The sequence below is a fragment of the Falco biarmicus genome, chromosome 11 (genome assembly GCF_023638135.1).
Source record: "Falco biarmicus isolate bFalBia1 chromosome 11, bFalBia1.pri, whole genome shotgun sequence".
Lineage (NCBI taxonomy): Eukaryota > Metazoa > Chordata > Aves > Falconiformes > Falconidae > Falco > Falco biarmicus.
In genome coordinates, this window is record NC_079298.1 from 4,940,684 (window position 1) to 4,968,299 (window position 27,616).

At 41.7% G+C, this 27,616-nt stretch overlaps 1 protein-coding gene across 4 annotated transcripts in view; it reads left to right on the forward strand.

The window, feature by feature from the left end:
* JAK1 (Janus kinase 1) overlaps nt 1-27,616 on the forward strand; it is a 62,625-nt gene that overhangs the window by 383 nt on the left and 34,626 nt on the right. Inside the window, exon 1 of one of the 4 annotated variants that reach the window (XM_056355690.1) lies at nt 22,980-23,048. The exons of the other annotated variants lie outside the window; for them this stretch is intronic. The gene's annotated coding sequence lies outside the window, so the exon portion shown is untranslated. Of the gene's footprint in view, nt 1-22,979; nt 23,049-27,616 lie in introns of those variants that run through there. 4 annotated transcript variants of the gene reach the window in all.

Below are 27,616 nucleotides of genomic sequence, written 5' to 3' on the forward strand. Positions count from 1 at the left end.
CCCTGAGCGGTGCGGGGCTGTGGGCACCCCTGAGCGGTGAGGGGCCTGGGCTGGAGTGCGGGGCCGCTGGGCTCCCCTCGGCGGTGAGGGGCCGGCGCAGCATGGGGTATATGAGCCGAAGGGAGTTTGAGCCATGTTGTGGCGTGTGGGGGGCGGGGGGCAGGTTTGGTGATGGGAGGAACGGGAATGAAATAACTTCGGTTCTGCCCGCGGATGGGAAAGGGTGAGGTGAAAAAATATCCCAGGTGCTCCTGAGTGAGCTCAGATCCCCTGTGCTTGGTCTCTGTTGTGACTGGAACTGCATAGAGATACTGCTGCCTTGCCCTTCTGTGCAGATTAAGGGCTTGGAAAAATTTATTTGGGCTAGCTGTCAGTCTGGCATCTGTTCCTGTATGAGGGATAAAGACGCTTTTTGGACATCTCTTAGCCCCCATCTGTAGGTGCTCCTTCCCCTAAGGGTGGGGACAGCTGCTATGCAGGCAGGCAGGTCACCCATCAGCTGGATATCCATCACGCGAAGGGACAAGCAGGCATGTGGAGCAGGTAACCTGGCATTTGGAAAGTTGCGCCTACTTTCCACCTTCTCCAGACACCTAAAAACATAATTCTGCTGTACGTGGTGTGAAAGCAATTATTATGTTGTTTGGATAATCCTGTTGAGTTGGGATTTTCAAGATCTGTATAGAAAGGACATACATAAGGAGAATCAGGACGCAAAAGCCTGAAGCATGTCAACCATGGAGGTTGATGGCAGAGACAACATGGCAGCCACTCAGTGTGGCAGGAGAGGCTGGACCCACCTCTCTTTAAACAGGCATTGAATCTGTGCTTAGGAGGAGGGTGGGGCGATGCTGGGGAAGCATGTGGCTAATGGGGTGGCCACTCCAATGGATTAGGGATGGGGGGATGTATTTTGAAGCATAGAGACCTGAAGGGCAGATAAGTGCAGTACAAGAAAGTTGGGGTTTTTTTCATTGTTTTTGGTGGTGGTTTTCCTGGGGGGAGATGGAAGTAATTCAAAGTTGCATTGGTGTTTAAACTTAACTCCAGTTAGCTCAGTTTAACTCTTGCTTGTAAAAGTTTCTCTGCAGTTTTCTTCTTGAGCAGAATGTATATATGTTGGTACCATTTTATTCTTGACTGCTGGAGCTTGATATTAAGTTCAGTTTTGACCATATATGGGGAGTAGTAGGCATTTCCTCCTGGCACTTGTTTTTAAAACACACAGGAAGTTGCACCTTGATCTGGGTTTGTGCTAGGTGACACAGAGGCAGGTGCTTTGAAATACAGAGCCAGCTAAGGACATGCTGCTCATGTCTGAGCAAACAGCAGATCGCATCAGGCTCTTGCTGTCATTTGCGGTGTTGAAAGTTAATGATTACAGGCAGATTTTAGAAGTGTTTTTCTCGGTACATTTTTAGTGATTCAGTTCTCCTTAAATACCTTACTTGTTTAAGTATCTGCAAGCTGTTTGCCCCAAAGCCCAGTGGAACAGAGAATATACTATGCTCCTGCAGAGCAAAACTGCAAATGTTTGACCTTTGGGAAAGATTAGGTGAAAGCTTTGTAAAAAGCCAGGGTGAGTGGGTTTAAATTTGCACAAAAATATAAACACAAAACTGGAGCAACTTTTAGTTTGCGAACTCCTGGAAGTAGCTGCACTGCAAAAATCAGAATTTGTTTCAAGGTGGCCTTGTTTGAAAGGCAGCTCCTGTAAATCTTGAACTGTTCAAGCATATGCTGTTTCTATGTGTCCGAATTAACTTGCGTGTTCGATGAGTTTATTAAAAAAACAAATGGGAAGCAAGATCTGGAGAGAATATCTACTACAAAAGCTTTGGAAAGTAGACCTGTTTCAATTGCAAAGCAAAAAGCTGAAGTGTACATGAACAGTCACTGAACAGACTCAGTGGTGAAAATCAACATACCTTTTAAACTCTTTTTCCTTAGCCAGAGTTTGCAATTTAAACTTTAATTCTTTTACTTTACCTCTTGGGGGACTGGAAGTAAGCCAGGGTTCTGGGCTGGAAGAATAAGCACTACTAATTCAGTAAGCTTAGCTGGACGCTTCTGTAGCAGTTCACGACCTTGCAAATAAAAGACTGAATTCACAGAAACTAGCTTCCCTTTTTTTGTGTAGAGGGGAAAAATCTTTCCGTTTTCATAGGCAGCATCCTGACAGTGATGCCCGCAGTTGCAGGCAGGAAGATTTCACCTCTTTCCTACCATGTGCCTCCCCATCCTCCCTCAATCTGGAGGTGAAACACCTTTTTCTCCTTGGCACCTTGCTGCTGGCTGACTTGGTATGAGGAAGAGAGGTTCAAAATACAACACCAACCCAAATGGAGAACCCTTGAAACTTTGTTCACTTTGTTGGGTATGAATTGCTCTGTGTTTACATAAAGAGGAAGGTGTTTGAATTGTTTTGAGAGGTTAAAGCTTTTACACATAAAAACAAACCCTTAAGACTGATTTGTATTTAGATGTGAAAAAGATTGTTATGAGAAGCTACGAACCAGAAAGCATGCTGAGAAGCCAGGTTATGAAGACTGAGCTGGGTTCCTGACTCATCTTATGTCCAACAGCAATTAAAAGTGACAAAATGTTTTCTCCTGGACAATAAATTGGCAGTATTCAAGTTGTTCTTCTGTAGCCTGTCCAACAGTTTGCGATTTCTTAATGATCGGCTATTATTTCTGTAAACACATCCAGAGTTGCTGTAGATCTCTAAAGCACTTAAAATGCAATTAGCTTTCAGGTATTGGTAATAGCAAGCACTTGCCAAAGTGATAGAAAATGGCTTTTACAGTTCAAGCACATGATTCAGTCAGTTAGTGCTCAAAGCCTGCCTTTTGCAAAGAAAACTTTTTCATGGACTGATACTGCTCAGTTTTGCTAGCAGGGTGAGATAAATATGGTTGGAGCTCATCAGGAAAGTGGAATCTCAAAAGAACGGCATTTTGGGTGTTTGATAGCTAAAATTGTTACACCTATCTGTTGCTGCAGTATATGAAGTGACAGACTGGGGGGTGTTATTCTGCTCATCACTTGATGTCTTTATCAGACCTTCAGGTACCCTGTCCAGTATTTGTTTTCCCTGTTCACCTGATCCTTCCAAAACCCTGAAACAATGCTAAAAAGTGCTAGGTTACTGGAAAAAGAAGTTGATGATGGTTCTTTTGGGCAAATTGGTTGCAGTTTCTCTTCATTGAGAGTGAGGAAGTGTGATTTAGTGGTTTTAATGTCCTGGCCTGTTGAAAACAGGTGGATTTTTAAGGAACAGGTCCTGACATTTTTCTTTGTGCTGAAGGGTTTATAAAAGTACAGACAGTTTTGCTGGCTAGAGTAAGTCTCATTTTTTCCCTGAACTGGTTATATAAGTGTAACATAAGTTGCATAACTGACATAAGAACTGAGCTACAAGGAACTGGAAGAGCAGCTTCTACTTGGAAGGAGGGTAGTCTGTACCACTCATATTACACATCATTAGCTTTTACCATCCTCTGACACTGTATGAGTTGTTTGATAAGTGGTGTGAATATGGTTCTCTGCATGTTATGTGATTATGATCACACTTTAAAACAGCTGTCCCATAAAATTATTCTGTTAGATTATTTTTTTTTTTCCCTGCAGGATGTGAAAGGTAAGATAGGAAATAAAGGAAAAGAACTGGAAGTTGATGGAAAAGCAGAGAATGTATACATCATCGTGAGCTATGGAGCAAGGTGGTGGTGAAAGTCTGGGAAAAATCAAGTTGGAGTTTTTGTTTGAGGAGGAACTTGCCTGCAAGGTTAAGATTCTGAACAAATGCTGTTATAGCTACCAAAGAATAGGAAAATTGTATTGGAGTAAATGCCTTGGTGTTACTATTGATTCTGCTTCGTCAGCAGTTCTGAAAGTAAACAGTCCTCCAGGAATACCAAGTCACGGTTCTGCTGTAGCTGTGGATGAGCAGCAAGGGCTTGCTAGTAAAGAACAAACTTTTACAAGTTTTACAGTTTTACAATCTGGCTTCAAGAAATACATGCGTTTATGATGGATGAATCTAGCAGCTTTGCTTTGTGAAGTCTTTTGGACTCGTATTTGAAGCCAGTCTGTTATGTAGAGGAGGGTCTGCTAATAAATGGAATAAATTCAGTATTTAATGCTGTGTTCTCTGACTTTTGAGGCACATAGGATTTACCATGAGTCAAGACTTCGGTTGCCTCTGTGTGTAGTGGAGGAGGAGACGGGAAGGCTCACAAAGATAAGGAGTCAGTCTGCTGGTGGATAAGCATGTAATGCAGCATTTGAGGAGTATAGAACCCTTGAGGTGTTTTAATCTCAGATGTGTCACTGGCCAGTGCCTGACTTTGGCTGAACAACCTGTTTATTCCTTCAACACATTTCTCCTCCACTCTCCTAGAAATGTTGTGTTCCCTCCCCAGTCCTCAAAGGCTTACTTCCCTTTAAACACAAAATCTAAGTGACGACGGCTACTCCTACTTCCAGGAGAAAACTCCTAAAGGAAAATTTGCACATTCCTCAGACTGTGGTACACTATCTCCCTTTTTTTGCAGAGTGGATCTCAGAGTGGCCCTCGCTTGTTGAGCCACTGATATACATGAATATACTGCAAGTTTTAGCAGTTTTGTACACCAAGTGCCATTTAAACTGTTTCTTGAGTGTTTTGTTTCAGGTCATTTTCAGCTATTTGAAGACTTGAGTGGAGTCTGGATTGCCCATCAGGTGGCCCAGTTGGAATTTAGCAGGGTATTGAATTACTTAATTTTATTAGCAGTATTCCTAATAGTTACCTTTCAGTCTGGGGCGTATTCTGTCAAAATAAATTTGTTGGCCTTCCACTTCAGATCTTTTAAACTACTTAGTTTGACTGGTTGGAAGTTGAGATTGAGGTAATATTGACTCATGCTATTTAGAACAGGAAAAAAATTCTTGTTCAGCCTGGGAGGTTGTACCTAGATCTGTGAGAGCTACTGTGCCTAGGGCTGTGCTGGAGACAGCAGTTCTTGAAAAAAAAATCCTTACACCTTTCATGTCAGAGGAAGGACTAACTTAAGCCTTCTACTTTTTTATATAAGGAAAACAAAGCAGAATGCTGGATCATCATGGTAGGTCTGCGACTTGAGAGGGGAGTGAGAGGAGAGGGAACACTTGCAAAAAATTTGTATGCAAACTGAATTTTTGAGGAAATTAATTTGGCGGAACTTACTTTTATACTTATTTTGATACACTAGCAGCACAAGACATACATTAAGCAAAACAAACCTTAAAAGCCTTGGCACTTGTACTGTCTACATAACTTGCTGTTGCTTGCCATCCATAAATACCTGTCTCTACTCCTCTGGATTTTACCAGAGTGTGATAACAAATTCAAAGCAGGCTGTTTGTTTGGTTTTTATAAAGCTATATTAGTTTTTAGGGCATTAGATGTTTAAGGGGAAAAACACCACAAGTACAAAAGGTACTGTCTAGCTTAAGTGTTGCATTAGGCTCAGTCTTTTATATTTAAATCCGCTATTTTAGTTGGGTTGTTTCTGTTGTCCCTAGGGTATCAAGTGCTTGCATCTCAACTCAAGTTGGTGGCCGCCTGCATGGAAAGAAAGTGTGGCCACTCAGTTCTGAGGTTTCTGATGAAGAATAACTATAAGCTGGCATTTGGAGTTTACTTATGGTTTTCTTATACGCAGAGTGTCTTTCGTGTTTACTGCAGATGCACAAGAAATAACCTTTCACTTCCTGAATGTTTCTGCATTTCACTTTTCCTCAAAGTATGGCAAAACAAATGCTAATAATTTTGAAATTGCCAGAGCCCACCTGTTCAGAGAGTTTAAAAGTTCAAAAGGAACCAGACAGTTAAGTCAGCGAGCCTGACCTGTATGTATCAGCCTCTGTTGCCACCCTTCACAGCTCTATTAACTGTGCTGAAGCACTCTCTTCTACAGGACTTATCCTCTCCCCTGAGAACAAAAGATTACACATTCACTGTTTACCTTTTTGTTTTTTCCTGCTATTGATTTCTGTTGCCTTTGTATTAAACTGTGGGGTTTTTTTTTTCTTCATTTGAATCTTCTGTCCTTCTTTCTTGTTCTTTAGACTTAAGCTGAAGGAAGAAAAAGGTTCATTTGACTTCACTAATTGAAGTAACAGCTGCAATGCTGAACCTTAGCGCTTGCTGCCTTCCAGTTTCTAATGGTAAAGTCTATTTGGTCTGTAGGCCATAATGGACCGCACGTTCTTCTGAAACTGTGTTATAGCCTTGTAACTTTTTCTCACTGTTTTCCTATTAGAAACATCAGTGCCTGGCTTGGGCAGAGAATGGCTGAAAACGTGTTTTATTTGATTGTTACATATTGATTTTTAGAAAGCCTCTTAAAAACTCTGTCCCCTAAAGGTAGGGAATAGTCAAGAGTTCATCCAGTCTCTGCAGAGTGCTGGTATAGTCAGAGAAGAGGGGCCTGTCTGATGCCCATTTGTTTGTAGGGTCATAACTCTTCATTGCCAAGAAAATGTCTGTTTGTGTTCATGCTGCTGCATCATTGCCCTCATGAAGGGAATGTAGAAGTTGTGTTTAGTGATGATACAGAGCAGGCCCCCATAGCCCACTGAATGTGTTGTACATATGTGCAAATCACTAGCACAAGCATTGCCAACTGGGATTTTCACCTGGAAGCCTTTGTCTTAACACCAGCATCACCTAGAAAAAAACCCAACTTGTGTTGTTTTATACGAGCACTCATTTTAGTAGTAATTCATCGCTGTGAACAACTTTCTTACAAGTGTGGAATTGTTTAGTACAGGAGAGCCTGGGTTTGATTTCACTGTCAAAGGCACAGGTGGTGAGTGAAAGGACATACAGGGATAGCTGACTTAAAAAGCTTCATTTTACAAAAGAAGAACAGCTATCTTCTGCTAAGTTTAAAAAAAAAAAAAAAAGAAGTCCTGCGGGTTTTACAGTCCTTTCAGCTTCCTGTACATGTGACTTACACCACCACCAAGTTACATCCATATAAGCAAGATTCATCAGCAAACGGAAGGCTTGCTTTGCTTAAAAAGAGGTAACATTAAGTCTTGAGTAGTCAGTATATGCCAGCACAGCCTTAAACAACTAAAACCCATGATACTGGTCACAGTAGCTTAGCTGTGTACAGATTAACTGTTTGCTCCTTGTTGGTACTACCTAGAAGTTTATCTTGCAATGAAAGTGTGTGGTATCTCCAGGTTTCATCTCACCATGTTCTTACAAGTTTGCTGTCAAATTAAGTGAAAAAGTTTTCTTAGTTTATGCTGTGTGTGTGGAGGGTTTCACATTGCAGGTCACAGCAGCACTGTTAAGGCACTCCTGTTGTGGCATGTCATCCCTTTGGTTGAGCAATTGGCATACTCTGATGGATACCTCTTCCAGCTCAGAGGACTTCTCATCAGCTGCCTCCTCTGCTTTCCTCAGGGATGTGTGAACTTGGACACTGTGTTGTGAAAATCCTGCTTAAGAAACACCAGTATACTTTTAAGTAGAGGCAGTGTGACTTCTTCATATAGCCCAGCACACACAAAATAGTTCTCTAGACCCGACTTGCATCACGGCATATACCTATTAACATGCTCTGTGTGCCATTTAGCATGCAGAGAAGCATTTACGTAGAACCACCCTCTCGCTCTGTATGCTTGGAGAATTAATTTTACATGGCGAGGGCAGGACCTGTCAACCTATAGGACTCTGCCTCTTCAGGGAGAGAAATCTGGATTGCTCAGTACCTTCACCTCTGCTATGCTGGCACAACCTCTTTGTGTGTCTTGTGATTGTTTCATGCTTTCTCTGATGAATACATTTCTTAAGGCTGTTTAAATCCATTATATCTTTGTTACTTAACTGCTTGATAAAGTTTAATTAGCAGTTAATGTAAACTGCTGTGCTTGTTAGTGTATGTATATGTGCTAACTCCCATTTGTCTTTAGTTCCACACAAGTTTAGTTTCTCACAGATAGATCAGTGCATATCAGTGAAGCTGAGTAATTACATAAAGAACTTTATTTGTCCCAAGCTTTGTGGTGAGTTCAGCCTTTAAAATACAGCTGAGATGCAAACCACCATCTCTTCCTGCTAATTTTGCCAAAGCTGGCAAAGGCTTTTCTTAGAACTGCAACTTTTTTCATCACTCCATCTGGAAATACAATTTACCACATGTTTCAGCTCACGTATATAAAGCAATTTGATCAGCACTTGTTCTGCTTTCAGGCCAAGAGAGCTTGCTCATACCTATGTAACCACTTGAGCTGTACCATCCCTGAGTTGTTCACTGCTCCCTTTTTGTTGAAAGGTACTGCCGCTCTCCCCACAGCTGAACCATGTACGCTTTCTTTTTTTGCCAGAAAGGCTGGTAAACACCAGTAAAATAGTAACACCTTTACCAGGCTCTGCTGCCTGTACAAAGCATGTACATCTGCTCACAGCCAAAGTAGTTTTAGAAATGTTTTAGGGTATGGCCTAATGACTGAATGATGCTTTAAAAGAAAATCCTTTCTTTTAGATATTAAAAGCAGTGGAGGTCAGCAGTTTTCCCAGACCATTTCAAGGTATTTGTTTTTCAAAATCTATTGTTACTCAGTTTCAGAGGCAGAGAAAGTTAGGAGTAGTTTAATTAGCAGGCAAGACTGATATAACAATCCTAATCTTGGAAACAAGTACATGCTTGTGGGCCTACAAAGCTATTCTACTGGTTTTAATGGGGCTTCTTGTGGTGTGTACTCATAAGGGCACAGCCTACAAACACTAACATATAATTCACAGAGTCCCAACCACACACTTAAGAAGAAGCCAAGTATCTTCGATCTCTTTGTTAATAGAGGATAATTTTTCTCGACTTACTTTAGAATCAGGCTGTTAATGGTAGGGAATATGGCATAGTTCTGCAGAAAAGCAAGCAGTCTGCTCCATGAACATCCCATTATAAAATGTTCTGAAGGGGTAATTCCCTTTCTTTCATCTGTCTCAAGTCTTGCCCGTAATAAGGGATGAGCTATAAAATATCTTTTAAAGGGTAGGAGTAAAAGGTACCTTATTGGGAATTTGACCTGAGGAGTCAATGTGGAGAAGCCTAGTGTGGTGGGTGTGCTTCAGTAGCAGGCATTCTGCAATAAATAGTTGATGACTTAGAAACGCTGTTGTAGAGTTCTGTCTTGATTTTGCGTGCCGACTCCTGCATCAGATTTTCTTAATTTATAGCTGAGGTATATCTTCCTGGTTTGATTTGCATTTGAGCCTGTTAATTTCCAGAAGCTGTGACCTTACAAATTAATTGGTATATTTTTTTGTGTGTGAGCATGAGTAATGTAAGGGTGGGTGGGGGCCCAGTCCAATTAATTTTGCAGTAATTCAATGTTTTTTCCTCTTTTATGTTATGATTTTATAGCTGTGGTCTTGTTCTAAGTCAAAGGCGCTGGATTTAGGGAAAGAAAAATAATTTAATCCTGATTAGTTTTTTATAAGGCACCATGTCATCTTATGCTTAAGAAAACAAATAAAGTTTTTAATTTTTTAAACAGTTTTGAAAAATTATTTCACAATCAAGAGGCTGGAGCATCCTTCCTTGAACACTTTAGTACTGTGAGGGTGGTCAAACACTGGACCAGGCTGCCCAGAGGTGTTGCCTGCAGAGAGATGAACAGCCTAAGTGGGGACATCCCGGGCAGCCTGCTCCCACCACTCCTGCCTGAGCAGGGCTTGGAGCAGGCAGTCTCAAGAGGTCCCTTCCCGCTTCAGCCATTCTGTGGCATGGAAGTTGTGGTTTAATAAAATTAACAACTCTGTGTGTCCATTTTTAATTTAATTCTGTAGTTGGATTTATTGCCAGATTAAATTTGTGTGTTTCAGTCCTCTAAAAAAACCCAACCGATAATAACTAGTAAGGAACGGCTTGCTCGGAATATCTGGTATGTGTATTCTGTTTCCCTTGCCACATCTTTGTTCTCTTGTTACAATAAACAGAAAAGAATCGACAAGATTTAAAAATGGTGGGTTTGGCTTTTGTAATTCTCAATTAAACTTTCATCATTCCTAGCTAAAATTGCAGGGTGCCTCTTTCAGGGTTTTTGACAAAAGTATTTTTTGGGAGTCTAGGTTAAGTATGTGGTGGTAACTAGCAGAAAACAAAGTTTAAAGCAGCCTAAGTGAAGTTCTTTGCCATGGTTTCAGTGACTTCTGGTCACAGTCCATGAGGTCTCAGAAATTCTTGAGACAAAAAAAAAAGCGGTATGGTATTTCTGATGTGTTTGACACTTAACAAATCATGTCTTCTAGTATCATCAAAGAAAAAAACCAGAGCAGTTTTTCTGTATCTCTCTTGAATCTCTTAGGTGTACTTTTGCTTCCTTGCTATGATAGAGAAGGAAATAGTGGCACACAGATTTCTCTCTCTTTGCAGATGTTAGGAATTTAATTTTACTCAGAGTGATTTTGTAGAAAAGGCTTGTGGCCTTTTTGCTCATGTGTGAGGTGACTTTGCTCATGAGTGGTTTTTGCATGTCTTGTTCCACTAGACTTTCAGATTTTCAGAAGAGATTGAGAGATTAATTGTACACTGAATGCTGGAGGAGAGGAGTGAAAAGGCTGTATGTTCTTGTTGGAAGCCAATGGATGCTGAGAGCCAGCTTTCTGGTGGCTTGGTAAGAAAACAGAAGATGAGAAATTTGAGGTTCTTGTAACTGTAGGTGTCATGTATTTTTTAAAAAAAAGTAAAATTGTACATGAGCCATTTTGACAAACATTAGTGAGAATCCGTCTTTCTGCTTAAGCACTTGTGGTTTGAGTGGAACCGGCATACTGTGAGCATCCTTGTTCCATGTGGGTGAAGATCCTGCCAGAGCAGAAACTGTTAAATATATCTCCAGAGATGATCTCCCATCCTGAGTGGTGGCATAAGACATGTGTTGAAGTGGAAAGGAGAAATTGTGGGGAGTGCTGAAATCCCCTCTTCCTCCCCCACTTTCTGCCTCAGAAGCCTGCAAGGATGGAGTACTGCTGTAGGTTTATCAGCTGGCTTTGAGTGTGATCTGTGTAATCCTCAGGATCGTCCAGAAATGGTACCAGAAGCCTCCAGCACAGCGATCAGGGAGATGTTTGCTGGATGGGTTGTGTGTTGTGGTGTTAGTCATCTTGATGCACAGACATGGAAGTGACAAGTTCTGTACTGTTGACTTGTTGAATGTCTATAGACCAACAGCACACTGGGGTTTTTTGTTTCCCCTTAAGAATGAGGGAAATACTTTTTTTTTCTATTTGCATAGAAAGACTGTGTCTAGAATGGTATAGAGAAGTGCAGTAGACATGTTTTTAACTGCAAAAACCCTTGCATATTAGAGGTAACCACTAAATATGTGCAGAAGTTACATACGTAAAAATAAATGTTGGTGTTCTGTTTTCTGGTTAAGTACAATTTATGTGCGTTTATCCATGTGAGATACTGAACCGATTTTACTTTGCAACATAGAAGTAGACACCAAGGTAGAAGTGCAGCGTGGTTACAGCCAGATTTCTAGGTTGTTAGACACAGGGAAAGATTTTGACGGCTTGTTTGAAAAATGGGGTCTGTCTGCTCTGAAGTTCGTATGAAAACTCTCAGATTGCTTAAGAAAACTGCTGGAGGGGTGATATACATCCAAGTTACTACAGGAATTACAGGTATTTTTTCTAAAAAATAAAAGGTTGTAGAGATCACTTGTAACTAATTTCTGTGAGTTTTCTCTGAAGTCTAGTTAACTTTTCAATACAGAGATATGCCTAACGTAACTAATACCTGTTGCAAATTTATTGATACACAATTTCAGTGTGTTAAGATACAAGAATAGGTTTTTTGACTAGTTTTTAAAATGTGAAAACTAGCCAAGCATTATGATTCTTCTAATATGTTGATGAATTTTGAGTCAGTTTTTCATGGGATAACAGCCTTCTGGCAATTACAGTGACTTAGGGCAGTGGTTTGGAGTGAAGCTGCTAGTCTTCCTAAAATCCATGAAGCTTCTGTAAATGCTGAGGAATGCCTGATGTGGTATTGCTACTTTTTGTAAGGGTTGGACAGTTTAAGACTGGGGATGTTTGTATGTTAGGTCAAACCAACAACACAGTAAAATTTGAAAGAGGTTTTGTTGTTAAGATTCCTGCATGTTAACTTGCAATTCAATTTCTAAGTTGCTTTTAAGGACAGAAAAAAGGAAGTACTTTTATGGCTAAGAGTATTTCGAGCTAAGGCTCAAGTAGCCATCTTGTACTGCCGGAGCTAACAGGCTGTACTTGGCAGTTAGTGTATGCCCCATGTGCCTTCTGGTTTTATTTTTCATTATTTTCTGCAGAAGTGCATGTGCTTTAACAGACAAATTTGCTCCCCAAAGCTTTTTTTTCTCTGAGTATTTGTAGGAAGCGTTGCCTGCTACAGTTAAATATTTATTGCCCAGAATAGCTGCACTGCTGTATTTGCAAATTGTCTAGCTGCAGAGCTTGAGCGAAGCATGAAATGCCCAGCTGCTTTTTGAAAGTTCCTTTTCTCCATAGTTTTTAATTTTGAGATCCAGGCTTTGGAACTCTTAATTGTAAAACATCCAGTTCCCATCACAGTGTATAAAACCAGGGGAGAGATGTGATTTAAAGTTCCTCAGATTTGCCTCTCTCCTTCTCTTCTTTTTTTTTTTTTCTTTTGTCTTTCCTAATTTCCTGGCAGTGGTGTTTTACTGGAGGACCTCTCTGGTAGCCTTTCCTTTTCAGCTGTATTCACTCTTCTGTGTTTTCTCATTTGTAGAAGTATGAAAAGGAGTACACTGTCTGTGAAGCTACTCTCTGTTTAGTTGAAGTTAGAACTGACTCTTTGCAGCAAATAGTTGATTTTAACTTTACACACACACACCCCAAATTCAGAAGATTTTGTCTCATGGTCTCGATGCAAAATGTGTTGTTAGTTCTGGTATCAAGTTCAAAAGGGGAAATACGAAACCCCAATTCTAGAGCACAGTTCCTGTTTTTCTGACTTGACAGTTTGAGCTCAGACTTCATTACTGCTAGTTTTTGTTAGTTTTGGAAGCAGTCAAATGCTATTTGATAGTTAAGCAAATGGGTCAGTCTGGGCATAACATTTATCTGTCCTCTCTTCTCAGTTATGCTGAAAACATCCCCCACACATGTCATGTTATGCTTTTCCTAGCAAATAATAGAAGAAAGTTATAATTTTTAAGGCTAGCATATCCTAACATAAGAGAAAAAGTAACTATGAATAATTCACAAATAAGGTACCTAATAGAGTAGTGCAAATACAGCACTCAGCGACTTGGGACTTGTGTAAAATAGGAAGTATTTTTATTAATGCTGTCAGGATAGTGATTCTCCTTCTGCATTTTCTTTTCCCTTGATGTCTGAAAAAGCCACTCAACCCCTAAAGAAATATACTATTGTTGTTTTGTCAATGAGAAGTGAAGATGTAATAAAAACTTGACATAACTTCTGAAGGATATATATGCTGATTAACTATATGAAGTTGCTTTGCTACCACTGGCTTCTCTCCTTCCTTTTGTCATTTTCTTTCTGATCTCTTTTAAGGCATGAGCATAAAAATTAAGTTATTTGGGTCAGTGAATATTACTGCAGATCTGGCAAAGACTTTGCTCTACATGATTTTTAAGCACATAAAAATAGTTCTGGAGGGCTAGTTATTTATATAAAATATACAGGATCACATATTGCCACCTATAGTGTATATGTAGTATTAAACAGATTGTAACTGATAGCTGATTAGCCTGATTAGTCTTGATTAAATTGTACATAGAATCATAGAATTGCAGAATGGTTTGGTTTGGAAGGGACCTTGAAGGCCATCTAGTTCCAACCCCCTGCCACTCTTCAGGGATACCTTCTGCTAGACCACGTAGCTCTAAACCCCATCCAGCCTGGCCTTGAACCCTGACAGGGATGGGGCATCTGCAGCTGCTCTGGGCAACCTGCTCCACTGCCCTCACAGTAAAGAATTTCTTCCTAATATCTACCCTAAGTCTACCCTTTTTTAGTTTAATACATCTATTATGAAGGTTTTGTAATGGCTTTTCCGTTCCTCTCTGATGTTTTGATGGTAAATGTACAGTTGAAGTATAAAAGTTACAAACTTAACTGTGTGGAAATTCCCTATATGTAACCACTAGTTCCTGTAAACTCCAGTAAATAAGACTAAGGCTTGCTTTAGAAGGGTTTTTCTCTGATTTTTTGGGTGGTTTGAACAAAGACTGCCAGAGAGACTGCATTCAGAAAGCCTGTCCACCCAACTTGCGGGTTTCTAGGAGGATGATCTTGTTAGAGGGCGTCTCTGTGTGGCTGCAGCTAGGAGGGAGAGAGGGTAAGGAAGTATTTTGTGAAGCGAGATGCTTGGTAGTTGCCTGTCAGACTTTTTGAGACTGATTTAAGCATGACAGCCCTTTAATTTCTAGTCTTTTTTGATGTTGGCTTTCAGTCCTTTTGCAGCATAATCCTGTGAATCATTTACTTAGAAATGATCACTGAAGGCTGAAAAAACATGTAGAAAATTCTGATGAAACCTTAGTGTTGAGTATTGATGCATGTGACCCCTCCATCCTGGACATCTCAGTTAGCAGTGGCGTTGTCCAGTATGTAAAATAAGAGATGTTACGGTCAGCATGTGGAAGGTAGATAAGGCAAGAGGTACTTGGGGTGAGTCATAGACAGTTGAGTCAGTGTTAAAAGCAATTGAACAAGAGTGCCCCTGCTATTTTTAATATTTGCTTACTCACATTTACTGTACTAAGCTCTTTACAGGAAAGGCAGTTAAAAGCTGTAATAAGGTCTTAAAGCTACTTTTAATGGCAACAGCTTATTTTATTGATTTGGACTGACGTCTTCAGTCCTGCCTTTTCAGAGATTTTTAGTTCTTAGCATAATTCTTGCTCTGCTTGATGCTTCCAGAAGTACTGCAGTCCAGTATTCACAGCATTGCATCTAGACCTATGTGAATAAATTGGCAGAGGCCAAACCTTACAACCAGATCAGCAGTGGCACAACTGAAGCGATGAAGAGAGGTGGTGATGGAGTAGCTTGATAGTACATAGAGGTGCTTTTATATCTCATGAAGTGGAAGTCTCTTTCATAAGGGACTTGATTTAATATAGTAAAAAAAATATTCCTGGGTTTTAGCCAGTATGGAATATAAAAGTCACAGCTTTTCTTTTGTAGAAGCCTGCTTGCAATTTACATAATCATTAGGGTGCTGCCCTTCCCCAGACAGCAGCATGTTCAGTTCGTGGATCTCTGATGACCCGTAAGCTGCACCCCTGATGCCCTTCTTTACAGATAGGGATAGTCTCTTCTTTACAGCGCTGACGGCTGTATTTGCAGGAGGAAGAAGTTTAGGAGGTTGCTTGGGGTGCACATGTGTGTCATGGAGTTCGGTGGTGGCTTCCTGTTTACTGCTGCTGAGTGAGGATTTGGGCTTGGGCCAGAGAAGGTGCAAGAGTGTGGCTTGTGGATTTGCTGTTACACTGGTTTGCCCCTGCCTCTCCCCCACCCTCCCTCTCACTAGCAAGATGTTGCAGAAATTACTGTAGCCATGGGTTGGGTTGTTTCTGCAGAGCAGCCGCAGAATCAATATGCTGGCTGGAAGTCGCTTTCTTTTCAGGCTGTTGAAAAAATTTCCCAGTGTGCAGCCAAGTTCCTTGAGCTTCGTGTTGGCACTGGAGCGGGGGAGGGAGATTGGGGTGACAGTTCTTCAGACCAGAGACTCTTCAGTTGAGTGTGGATAAACTGCGCCTGCTTGAGCTGTTGGAGCAGAGATAACTGTTGTTATCAGTCTCTTGGGAAGAAAGGCTGACTGCGGCACGTCCAGCTAGTATCTTGGGACTCGTCAGTGGGGAGGGGAGCGAAGCAAGACGGAATGATTTCTTGGTGTCGAGTCACAGCAGCAGCGTAATGGTTCTGCATCCAAAGCTGCTGTTGTGAGAGAGGCATCGGAAGAGAGGGAGGGAGAACTGCAGCTAAGCAATGTCCGCTGCTGTGTGCTCAAAAGAGCTGAAATAAAATTATACCTGGACTGAAAAGTGAATTGGCTGTAAACTTTTATGAAACTGCTCCTGGCCAAAACTGAACATTCAGAAACAGTGAGCTACTGTAAATTTTCATAATATAAAGACAGTACTGGGAATGCAGATAGGTTCCTGAAAATGAGGATAATACTCCTCTCATAATTTTTGTCTTTGAACAGACCTTGTAGCTGTGCTCTGAAGAGTGCCACTCGGTATTCTGAAATATAGAGTATATATTACTCACACTTTTTTTTTTTTTTTTGTCTTTCATACACTGTATAAGACTCATAGGAGGATGATTTTGTTGTTGAGGGGAAGATCACCAAGTTACCAGGCAGCAGCTGCAGAAATGGGGCAAGCAAATGTTTTCTAAAAAGAGAAATCAGTGAACTGTAAATAAACATGACATTATTCAGCCCTACCAGAAGTTTATAGAAGAGTTAAGTTGGATTGGTAAACCAGAAGAGGTTTAAGACTTTCTAGGCAGAAAAGTATTTGGACTGCCAGGTTGAAGTTGTTGTGCAGGTTGAGATTCTGTGCGTTGTCACACCTCTATGTCAAATGCTAAGCGTAGTAGAGTCTGTCTGGGTACGGATGGGTGTAAAGGCCAGCTTTGGTCATTCTGGGACCAAACCATCAGCGATTAAGATAATTGTGCAATCTGCAGTACAAATTCTGAAATTCGTAACCCAAACAAGACTTCCTAAGAAAAGAAAAAGTCCCACTGCTCACCATTGTACATTAAAGCCACCGACATGTCTTACCACCTTTGAACCACTGTTGGCCCAGCTCTGAGGTAAACATGTAAAATTTGCTCCTATTTAGCTGGTTAGTTAAAAATAGCATATGTATTTGTCCAGGAGATTGAATGAATTGAGTGTAAATATTTAGTTTGCTTTACAGGGCGATACGAGGACATAGCTCGTAGTTGACAAAGACTCACACCAGTAATTCTCTTAATTGTAAGAAGTACACTATGTCAAGCCATAGCATTCACAATTAAACTGGATAGTGGAAATTTGGTAGAGAACTTGCTGAAAATAATTGTTAGAACTTCAGTTGGTTGAAAAAGTCTGTAATTACTGATACAGTGTCTTGAAACACTGTACTGCTGTGCTCAGATTATCAATTCAGGTATGTGCAAGCTGGGGAAACACTGAAATCTGTGTTAATAGGTGGTGATGGAGCAGCAGACTGCATTTATGGGTTCCTTCTCAGCCCCATGTTCCCGCAGAATAGACTGCTTGTGGCAAAGTCAGTCTGTGCTTAAACTAAATAGTTGGTTGCTTTAGTTGTCTCAGGAGATAAAACTGATACTGGAAGAATATCAGGGTGTTCTTGTATTTCAAGCAGAAAACAACTGTTAGATAAGACTTTTAACTGCAGCAGTTGGCAGCCTGGCCTTCATAACATCACAGCTGTCCCATATTCTGAACTCCTGTGGGAGAATCAATATGAAACTATGAAGGATGTGTGCTGTCTTAGTATCCAGAGACCACCTGAGGTATGACTGACATCATGCTTGCATTGAAAGGAGCAGTTGATTACTCTGTTGTATGTGTGTGTGCATCTAAGTGAAGAAGCAGCCAGCACCATCTATAGGGATGAACACAGGAGGCCAGAAGAGTGAAGGAGGAGCATCTGACCCTACTGTTGGAGAGCCACTGCAGTTCAGATGCTGCTTTTTTAGTCAGCAAAGGGAAGCACAAGGATCCTTGTTATCCAGCAGAGCTTGAGTTGTCTGCTCAGACAACTTTCTAAATAGCTTAATTTGGATTTCACGGATTGGCTTCCCTTGTTTCAAGTGGCTTCTGCCAATTTACTTGTATTCGGTGATTCTTAGGCAGAAAAGAGCCTGCAGCTCTGAAAAATGGTGATTTTTTTTCCAGTCTTTGTTGCGTTTGAGATCACAGAAAAAGGATTTAGGGTGAGATCTGTACCATGTCATGTCTTTATCAACTTTGCAGGTGATATCTAGGGCTTAACTCCTCTTTTTAAAGTAAAGTAGGCAATGTAAGGATTCATTAAAGCCTGAGAATATAAAAGTAATTGCAAGCAAACAAGTATATCCTGGGGAGAGTCTGCTCATCCAGCTTTTGAATCTCTAGTTTAAAGAGAAAAGCTTAGATGCAGATGTCTGAGATCCCTTCTCAGTTAGAAGAAAGATTCAGAAAATTCATCTGACCTACTTCAGATTTGCATCTTGGGCTTAATTGTCCAGATTGACAATGAGAGGAGCATACAGTGTCTAGGTCAAAGGCAGACATCTGAATTTAGGCAGATATACGGAAAACTGGGCAACGTACAAGTATTGCCAGGGTCCTCTCTCAGCTCTGGCTGGGAAACCTGTTTTGAGCACAGCTTCTTTCTTAACAAACCATTTGCCTGAGGCTGAGATGAATAAAGGTCAGTGCAAACTAATTTTTCAGCTGTTAACCTGTGCGTCTCATTTGTGGGAGAAGAGGTGTAACTGTGCTTGGCTTTTTGGAGAGAAGAGATGAGAGCTTATCCCAGTGCTTTTCAGGCAGAGACTAAAAATAAGCCAGTTTTGAGTTTCATCACTGTGATCCTTTTTCTCTAAAGGTCGGTGTATACACCATTTTCCGTACTCTTCTATTTTCTGCACACTTGCAGCTACTCCTGGCTGGCGTTTGAGATGAATGAAACAAGGCATGAGAAGTCCTTGGTGGTAAGGCTACAGGGTGTAGCACAGCAGTCCTTGCAGAGGGACCTTGCAGGTGAGCTGACCTGCTGCCTGCCCCAAGAAGCTCTAACTTTGGTGAAATGCTGAGGAGAAAAAAAAATAAGCTGAAAATAAATCCATAAAATGGACTGGATGGAATTAGAAGAGGTATTTCAGTGTTGTGTCCCATTTTGCTTCAGACGAGCCAATTAACTAGTCACAGTTCCTTCCTCTGACTAATAGGGATAAATGTGTTTACAGCTAACCATTAATATAGGTGCACTCTGGTGATTAGTCAATAATAAAAAGTAATTGCTATGTGTGTTTATCCCAACAGATGAGCAATAAAGAACTGTATTTCCCACTTGTATTAAAAATTACGTCTTAATGACAATAAATCTTTCTCATCTCCAGTCATATACATACTTTTGAAATATACACACGGGTATGAGCATGCCAGTGGATATATACTGCACTGTTGAGAAGTAGTTATTTAAATTAAAAGCTAAAAAAATACAATTAGATTCAAATAGCGATGTCAGAACATGACTTTGCTTCTCCTTTCTGGGGGCTGATCTTCCTTCTGGTCTTTGTCATGCTGGTGGGAACCAGTAGGAAATGCCTTTTAAATGCATTTAATACATTTAATGGAGTAGTGAAGTGTGAGAAAGCAGGCAGTCTGCTGGTGCAGTGCTGCCTTGTTTCCCGCTGGCATTTCCTGAATGCCCATCCCTGCTGCAACCCCTTGGGTTTGGTTCTGGGAGATTTCTCTTGAGCCAAGCGAAAACCCAATGAAGAGTTGGTAACTGAGCAAAATACGCCTTGTTAGTTTGTTTCCACGTGCATGGATAAGAAAATAAATGTCTGGAGAATGACATTAGGACTTGTTAGCTAAAGTGATGGTGAACTATCTGCAGAGACCATTCCTATTCTGAAACCCACCTACTCATATGTATCCTGACCTCTACATCCAGCCTTTGCTTTTCAGGAGAGGTCTGAAAGCAAGTTTGAGCCACTTTGTGGTCCTCACAGTTTGGTGAGTAGATCTTCTGTGAGCATGCAGCTGTCTTGTGCAGGCATATTGGTCTTGTCCCCAGGCGTCATGCATGGAGGCAGAGGTGGGACTGTCAGAGGACTTTTCCTTGTGTTGGCTGGTTTTAGAGCATGAAATGCTAAGCTAGTCACTCTCTTCCTGCTGTTTGAAGCTTAGAACATTTTTTCTAGACACAGCGAACCAGTGTCGTCCAATATGGGAACTTTTTGGGTCGGAAAACACCATACTATTCACTCTCCATTGAGCATGTCTCTTGTATACCTATGTGGCTAGATACAGATTTTTATATATTTTTTTTGCCTTACTGTTTATTGGAGCATTAACCTGAATGCCTTCAGTTTTTAAATAATAGCTCCTCCTAGCCACATCTGCCATCATTAGAACATTTACCCTCTATTTGTCAACTGTTTTAGCACTACTGAGCACAGTAGTACACCTTTTATTTCCAAACATGGTGACTGCCATATGCTGTAGTGAGAAGAATGAAGCCCAGTATATCAGAAAGCAAAAGATTCTTCAAAATACACTAGTTAATAGGTATAGTAAGACAAGGTTGAAATGTTACCTTGACTAACTCTCCATTAGTTTCCTAGCCAGTGTATTGGATTTTCAACGTTCTGGATGGCATTGGCATAGCTACTGTGGAGCTCATGTCTTTCTGTAAATTGGTCTTAGATGGCTGTGGCTTTCCACGGCAACATTTGCTAACTCTTTGGCAAGAAAAATCTGAATAGAAATTATCTCACAAGCAATGAAAAATGATCTGTTGATATGAAGGAGCAGTTTCCCCCTAGATGGAGGTATTGGTAGCTCACTGTCCAGGGTGCTCTGGTAGCCTGCATGATGTGTGACAATGTGCAGTGGGGTGGGCTGGCCAGTGGGATGGGCAGGGAAAGCTGGTGTTGCTCTGCTTACAGTCATACAGAGGAGAGCTACAAGCCGTTTTCAAATCTAAGTGGTGGTTTGCATGATGTAGCAGAAATCATAATGCCGCTTAAGAGGTGATGCTGCTTTTTGGTCTAGCGCTTCTAGCTTTCTAGACATGAAAGTGCAGTCAGGAGTTGAGCTTTTTTTTTTTTTTTGCTGGTAGTAGGGCTACACACTGTGTAGACAGACCAGCTGGAGTTCCCTTGAGTCCTCAGTGAAGGAACACTGTGTGAGTGCTAGTGGTTAGTTGGTGTTGCCATATTCCTCCCTTATGCAGATACCGGGAGGAAGGAGGGTGAGAGAAAAACTGAAGCTAAGCTCTGTTTCTTCCTATTGCTGAGTTTCGCTCTGCCAGGTGGCAGGTTTTGCAGGAATTGGATTCTCACTGAAGGGCAGAGGTGCCACCTAAAAGTTCTTCGTTGTTGATGATGCATGTTTTTCTTTCTTGGTTTCAGTTGTTGTTTTGATTGCAGCATAGCCACACGCTGATCTGTGCAGTTAGGTTGAACTAACTGAAAGAAAGGTGTGCTGCCTCTGCTACTGGAGGTGTTTGGAGGATGAAGACTTTGGTGACTTGTTTGGTGACTTTTGTTTGGTAGCTGTATGTAAGGCTGTACCTCAGAGTTTTTTGCTGAATTGGATTACCCTGTCTGTAAGACCAGAGGTGATCTGTGCTTAGATCTGAAATCCCATTGGAATTTTTTCATGTTGCCCTGTTCTTGTTCTGTTTTACTGTGTGCAATGCCCCTTACAGAGTTTTTATGACTTACAGGACCATGCAGCTACAGTTAGCACTTCCTCTGCTACTACTAGAGCTCCTGCTGGTTTAAGGAGATTTCTGCACTTCAAATCTCAGCTTTTTACTTTGTTGCATTGGAGCCATGTATATATAGTGCCTAGCAGAAAGGGCTTTATTTGAGACACTATCTTTAAACCTGAGACTGTTTTGTGCCATCTGGCTGTACCTTCTCCAACCAGAATTGCATGCAGTGTTCCAGCTGGGGCTACCAGCATTACAGTAGTGTGATTTTAACTTACTAAAGATGAGCAGAGAACACAGAGAGAGGGGTAAGGGACACTGAAGATGAAATTGCTCTTGCTGTCAGTAGCAAATTCAGAGTTTGCTATGAAATTGTATGGGTTTGTAACTATTTTATAGAAAGAATGTTTGTCAGTTAGGGGATGTCTTTGTTGGTGGTTTGCTCTGAACAGAGAAGCAAAGATAACTGGTAAAGTTTTGTTTGCTTTTGTTTATGTCTTGTTTTAAATGGTGAGCCCTTAGGAGTGAACTTTAACAATATCTTCTCACCACATTAAAAAGAAAAAAAAAGGCAAACCATCAAAAAACACTTACCAAAGTGCAAAGCCGCCACAGGAAGCATGAAACTACCAGAAATCTTTGTGAGTAAAGCAGTCTAGGGGATTCAGGTATCTTGCCATATGCAGAGTAGATGTTGACCACATTGGTAGAACTCTTTTAAGGCCCTTATAAGTGATTTAAGTGCGTTTGGCAACAAGTAAGTGACACTTATTTTTAAACCAGATAGAATGCAAGGAGTTGCCAGTGTTTCAGTTTGTTCTTCTGAGGACTGCGATGGTCAGCTTGAAGTTGCTCCTTGCCATCAGTAATTCCTGCTCCTCAGGGTGCCAGCACTGCTTCTGGGCAGCTCAGCCCCATTGCAGGATGATGCTGTGCAAGTTCCTCCTCTGGGGTAAAGAAATCTTGCAGTAGCAGAGCCTCCTCTCTCACCTGTTCCTCTTCAGAGGCCAGGTGACCTCCATGCGTGTGGTGGATGCTGACGGGGGACAGAGGGAGGGACATGAGGCATGCTTGCAGTCCCTCTTTGCTGTCACCATCGTAATGTGCAGCCTGTGCAGTTAGTGCTGCCCAGCTCTGGGGAGGAGGAAGCAGGGGGTGGAGAGAACTGGGACAAGAGCCTCCATTTTGTGATACAATTTGAAAATGAAAAAGGTTAAGAACATCTGTAGCTGCTCTCAAGGAAGTGGGTACAGGGCTGAAAACAGGGGAAATGACCGTGTGTGGTTGCTGTGCTGGTGGGGAGCCTTACTAGAGTGGTCTGTGAACAGCCAGTGAGTCTTGGAGGAGGGGAGCTTTGCAGCAGCTCTGTGGTCACCAAGATGTCCCAGCCCCTTCGCACGTTTTACATACTCTCAAACTAGAAAGCTGTAGCGTGTGAAGTCTGCCTACTCAGGCTGTTGGTATTTGGAGGAACTGTTGTTTCTAATTCTGTCATGTTAGAGGCTGCAGAGTGGGATGTAGGAGACCCAGTCTAGTTATCAATGCTGGCGCTGATTTGCTGGGTAAGTGGGCAAGTAATTGAATTTATCCTATTCTTCTATTCATTTGCAGAAGAGACACGCTGATAGTGTTTCTTCTGCTGTCTCATCAGTATTGGCTAGACATCAGCTACTTGTTTGTTTTGGTTTGTTTCTTACTAAAGATCTAAGACATGATCGGAAATCCGGGTGCTGTCATAATAAACCTAAGGTTGTTTTTTCCTTAAAAGCGAGTCAAATGTAGGATTCCATTGTTGAGGAGCACCAGTGGATTGTGGAGATGATCACTGTACCTGTTTTGCAACAGGGGAGTACAACCAGCCCCCTCCCAGGTACACTCAGTCTGAGTAATTACCCAGCTGAAGCTTGCTGAGTGTGGAACAGTGTGGTGCCAGAATGGCACGTCTAGGACCTGGGGTTTTCTCTTCTCTGCGTGTACAGACTGCTGAGCAAATGAAATCAGTTAAGTGGATAAGGTAGAGATGGGATGGACCGTGGCTTATAAAAGACTGGGCTTGTGAGGAGGACGTGGAGGAGAGCCTGTACATGCATAGTGAGTCCCCAAATGTTAGGTTCCTTCATAAAACATTTCAGCATGGTGACATCTCTGAGATTTAAGGCTTGGGAGAGCAGGACAAAGAGACCTCTCTTGCTGCAGTCCAGTTAAAGAGGGGAGTTGTTCTGCAGTTAGACCTTCATCTGGAAGATGTGGATGATGAAAGTGCTTCACCTTCTCCTGCTGGCTTTTCCTGCTTAGGAAACCTGCTGGTAGTTCCTAAATATGCAAGGAGCAAAGGGACCCTGAATTACTAGGTTGTTTTGTGAAGGAGGAAAGTAAGTGTTGAAGTTTGCAGAAATCCTGTCACAGTGGTGGGCAATGAATCCCCCTTGTGCTTCTAAACCCCAGCACCATCCTGGCCAGACAGCTGCTCTTGCCACATATGTGCACGGCACAGTGACTTGTGTGATGATGTTAGCCCACTATAGTCTTCCAGTCAGCAGAGAATGCTGTATGTCTTGTAGTGGTTTTTCTTCTGTTCTGTGTTCATTTCCACCTTTGTCTTTCTGATGGATCTGTGCAGTGACTAGTGTGTTTTCCTCCCTTGGAAGAGGCAGAGCCGTTCCCTGGGGTTCAGCACCTCCTTGTAGTCCTTAGAGCTGTGCTGACTTTGGGCTTGGGCATACAACCAAAGACTCGTGAGTTGAAAGAGTTACTGTGTATCAGCAGTGCTCTCTGCCTGCCCCAGTTGTGAGGCACATTCTGTTAGCTTTCACTGAAGTTTTAGCTTTGAACTGGGGCACAAAGAGCACGTGCGTAGTCTTGCCACATTCAGTTCTAGTGACCTGACAAGGATCACTTGCCAGGTAAGCCCAGAAAGAGCAAGCTCTGCACACCCTTAAGACTTTCTCTTTCAAGAGAACGTGGATTTGGACGTCTTTACCACACTGACTGATTTTCCTGAAGATTTTTCCACACATCTGAACTGAACTTCAGGAAACCCCTTAAATCAGTGCAGTGCCACCAGGAAGAGGCCGCGTTTCCTGAAGATGTGCTTCATTGCTGGGAAGATGACGTGGGTCTTTGCCAGCAAACTTGCATCACATCTGAAAGGTGCAAACTGCTAGCTGTGTGCTAGCGCAGGGTCAGGTTGGGGACCATAGGTGAGTGGTGTGGAGGAGAGCATACAGGAAAGAAAAGGATCATTAATGCTGTGTCCCAGGCAGGAATAAAACCAGATTGTCCGTGTAAATCTGTTTAAGGGTGGAATCTCCCTTCAGTCCTATTAGCATCAGTCTTAGTAATAAAGCTCTTTTTCAAATGGTTGGCTTGTGGGGGGGGGGGGGGGGGGGGGAAGAAGTTTCATCTATTTTGCATGTAATAGGCTTTGGAGTATTAGCTACATGGTAATTACATAACAATCATGTAATTGTTTGGTACGTTTCCACGGCTTGAAGCTTGATGTGTAAATAAGTTTGCCTCCAAGGAAATTGATACGGTTTTAGCTGAAAAGTGGTTAGTATGGACTATACAAGGATATAGTAACAGCTAGTAAGCTTCTCAAGAATTGTATGATTTAAAGTTGTTACTATACCAGAAATTGTGGATGACAAAGAATTAGGTACACATTTACAGTTTAGAAACAAGCTATAAAAATTGTTGGTTGCTGTAGAAGCCCAATCCATATCCAAAGGAACATCAGTCAGGCTGGAAAGATTAGGTAAGAAAGAACAGTGTGACTGTGTTTGTATGCATGCTGACGCATCTGCAACAGCCGTTACAGGTGGGACAGTAAAGGTGGTAGATTAACACGCAGCTTTCAGAGCAAGCTGAAAAACTTCTTCCCACATAGGTGACGTCACAAAATTCAGAGAAGTAGCTAAAATTGCAGTGGAAAAGCACAGGAAACAAGCATGGTTAGTTCTTGTAGTGTGACAATGAATTGAGTGGGTTTGTAAAGCGTTGGGTTTGGTCTGAAGCAGTCAGTAAGTGAACGCAACAGGAGTCTGCCTCCTCTGCTTTTCAGTTAGATTGCTAAAAATGGAAATATATAACATCTGTTAATATAAGCGTGCGAGTGATGAAGGCTGGCTGACATACCTGATCATATACACCCTGTTTTTCAGTTCTGAAGAACTTCGCTGCACCTAACTATTCTTGCTGAAAATTTCCATTACATGCACTCTCAGCCCAATTTTTAAAACAAAGTTTTACAACATAGATCAGTCATATCGCAGAATGAATACTATAGAAAAACCCAAGGGGAATTAGTAATTCTGGTTTTGGGGCAAAGGTAAACAGCATGTGGTGAGATCAGTCTGAATAAAAGAATAAAATAGATGAATACTAAATTGTACATTCAGTGACAGAGTCCTGTGGAAAAAAATAGCATGTGATCACATACATAAAGGTGATGAAGTATTGCATACACACAGAAAACACCCAAATACAATTTAAAAAGCAGCCTCGTTCTGTCCTGTAGCATTTGTGTTCTTGAATTTCCAGGAATAATACTTTAAAAGCTTTTTTCTTCAATATGACTCGGAAAGAAACATCCCCAGAAAAGAGCACTGATAGTAGTTATTACATTTAATCCCAAAGTATTAGTTATTAACGAATGGGAGTGTCAAGAGCTGAGTTAGCAGCAGTTAGCTCACTGATTTTATGAGCAGATCCACAGGTCAGAAGATGACATGGGCACTGTAGGCAGTAGAGAGGGAAGCGCTGAGCTTTTTGCTGTCCTCAGATTTACTTGGACAACAGTTTTAGACCTGAAGGAGCTCTGTGTATGGTCATGTTCTACTCTAATGAAAAGTTTTTATCTTTTTCTCTCCAGTGAGCTTTAGTTAATCGAGGCTGGTCCAGTCTTTGCCTGCTGTGGTGGTAGGTTGTGTCTTCCCAGGGCTGCTGTAGGAGGGTCTTGGTCAGCGGTTCAATAGCTCCTTTGGTAAACTGGGATTTTAACTGCTGCTTCACTCCTTGCTGTCGTATCATTCCTGTCATTTTCTCTTGTTAAAATTTATGAAGGAGAGTGTTTGGTTTTATTTTAAATGAGTCTCTGATAGGTTATGCTAGATTAGATGCATGTACCATGCTGAATGGGCTGTGACAAGTTTCTTTACTAGTATGTTGAAAAAAATAATACTAATAGAGAACTTCTGGGCTGACATAAACTATGAATACTACAAAAATGCCATGCCCTGCAGGCTTAAGGAAAGCCTGTTACTTTCTTGCCATAAGCAATCATAAACATCCCCTGGCTCTGTCACAGTCATGAAACCAGAAACTGAATTGGCTGAAGGGGGAAAAAAGAGGAAGAGCTTGCAAATGGTGCTTCGAACTGACTTCTGGTTTGGTCAGATTTTATCTGGGATTTTCCTCTCCTCACATTTTAGGGACTTTTGCCCCCAGAATAGACCTTCCATCTTTGCATTTTGCTTTCATGATCTTTGTTTATGGTGGAAGCATGGACAGCACAGGCAGTGGTGTAGCAGGGTTGGCGCAGGAGGTCAGCAGCACCAGCTGGAGTCTTGTTTTCCTGTCAGAACTCCCCATAATGAGCTGGAGGCAAAACTTGCATTTTAAATCCAAGCAGGTCTGAGTGCACAGGTTTACCTCAGGATAAGCATGGATGTGTGCTGGGGAGTTCCTTCTCAAAACCTTTGGGTTTCGTAGTTTTCAGTGGTCCATTAAAATGTTTTATGAGTGCAAAACAAAGGGTGCTGGGTCTCGGGGGTCCAGCGGGCATGGGCAGCACCTTTCAGGGGAGCTGAGGGCATTTCTCCTGGCAGGCACAGCAGCTCTGCTTGCATCTCCTCCACGTCGCAGTGCCTTTCTTCTGGGAATTGCAGCAGTTCTGCTGGGAGAAAATTAAGTGTGTCCCAGTGACAGCGAGAAAACTGAGTTGGGGTAAAAACTCAACAAACCCTTTGTCTACTTATATGGGGAGCCTAAGCTGTGTGACATCCATCGCCTTGTTTCAACTTGGGTGAGAAGTTTTCTTAAAAATGCCCATTAGCGCTTGTAGCCAGTTTCTGTTGGTATCAGATGTCTTGAAGTATCTCCCAGCTGACAGTTTTATCCTCTGTTTCCT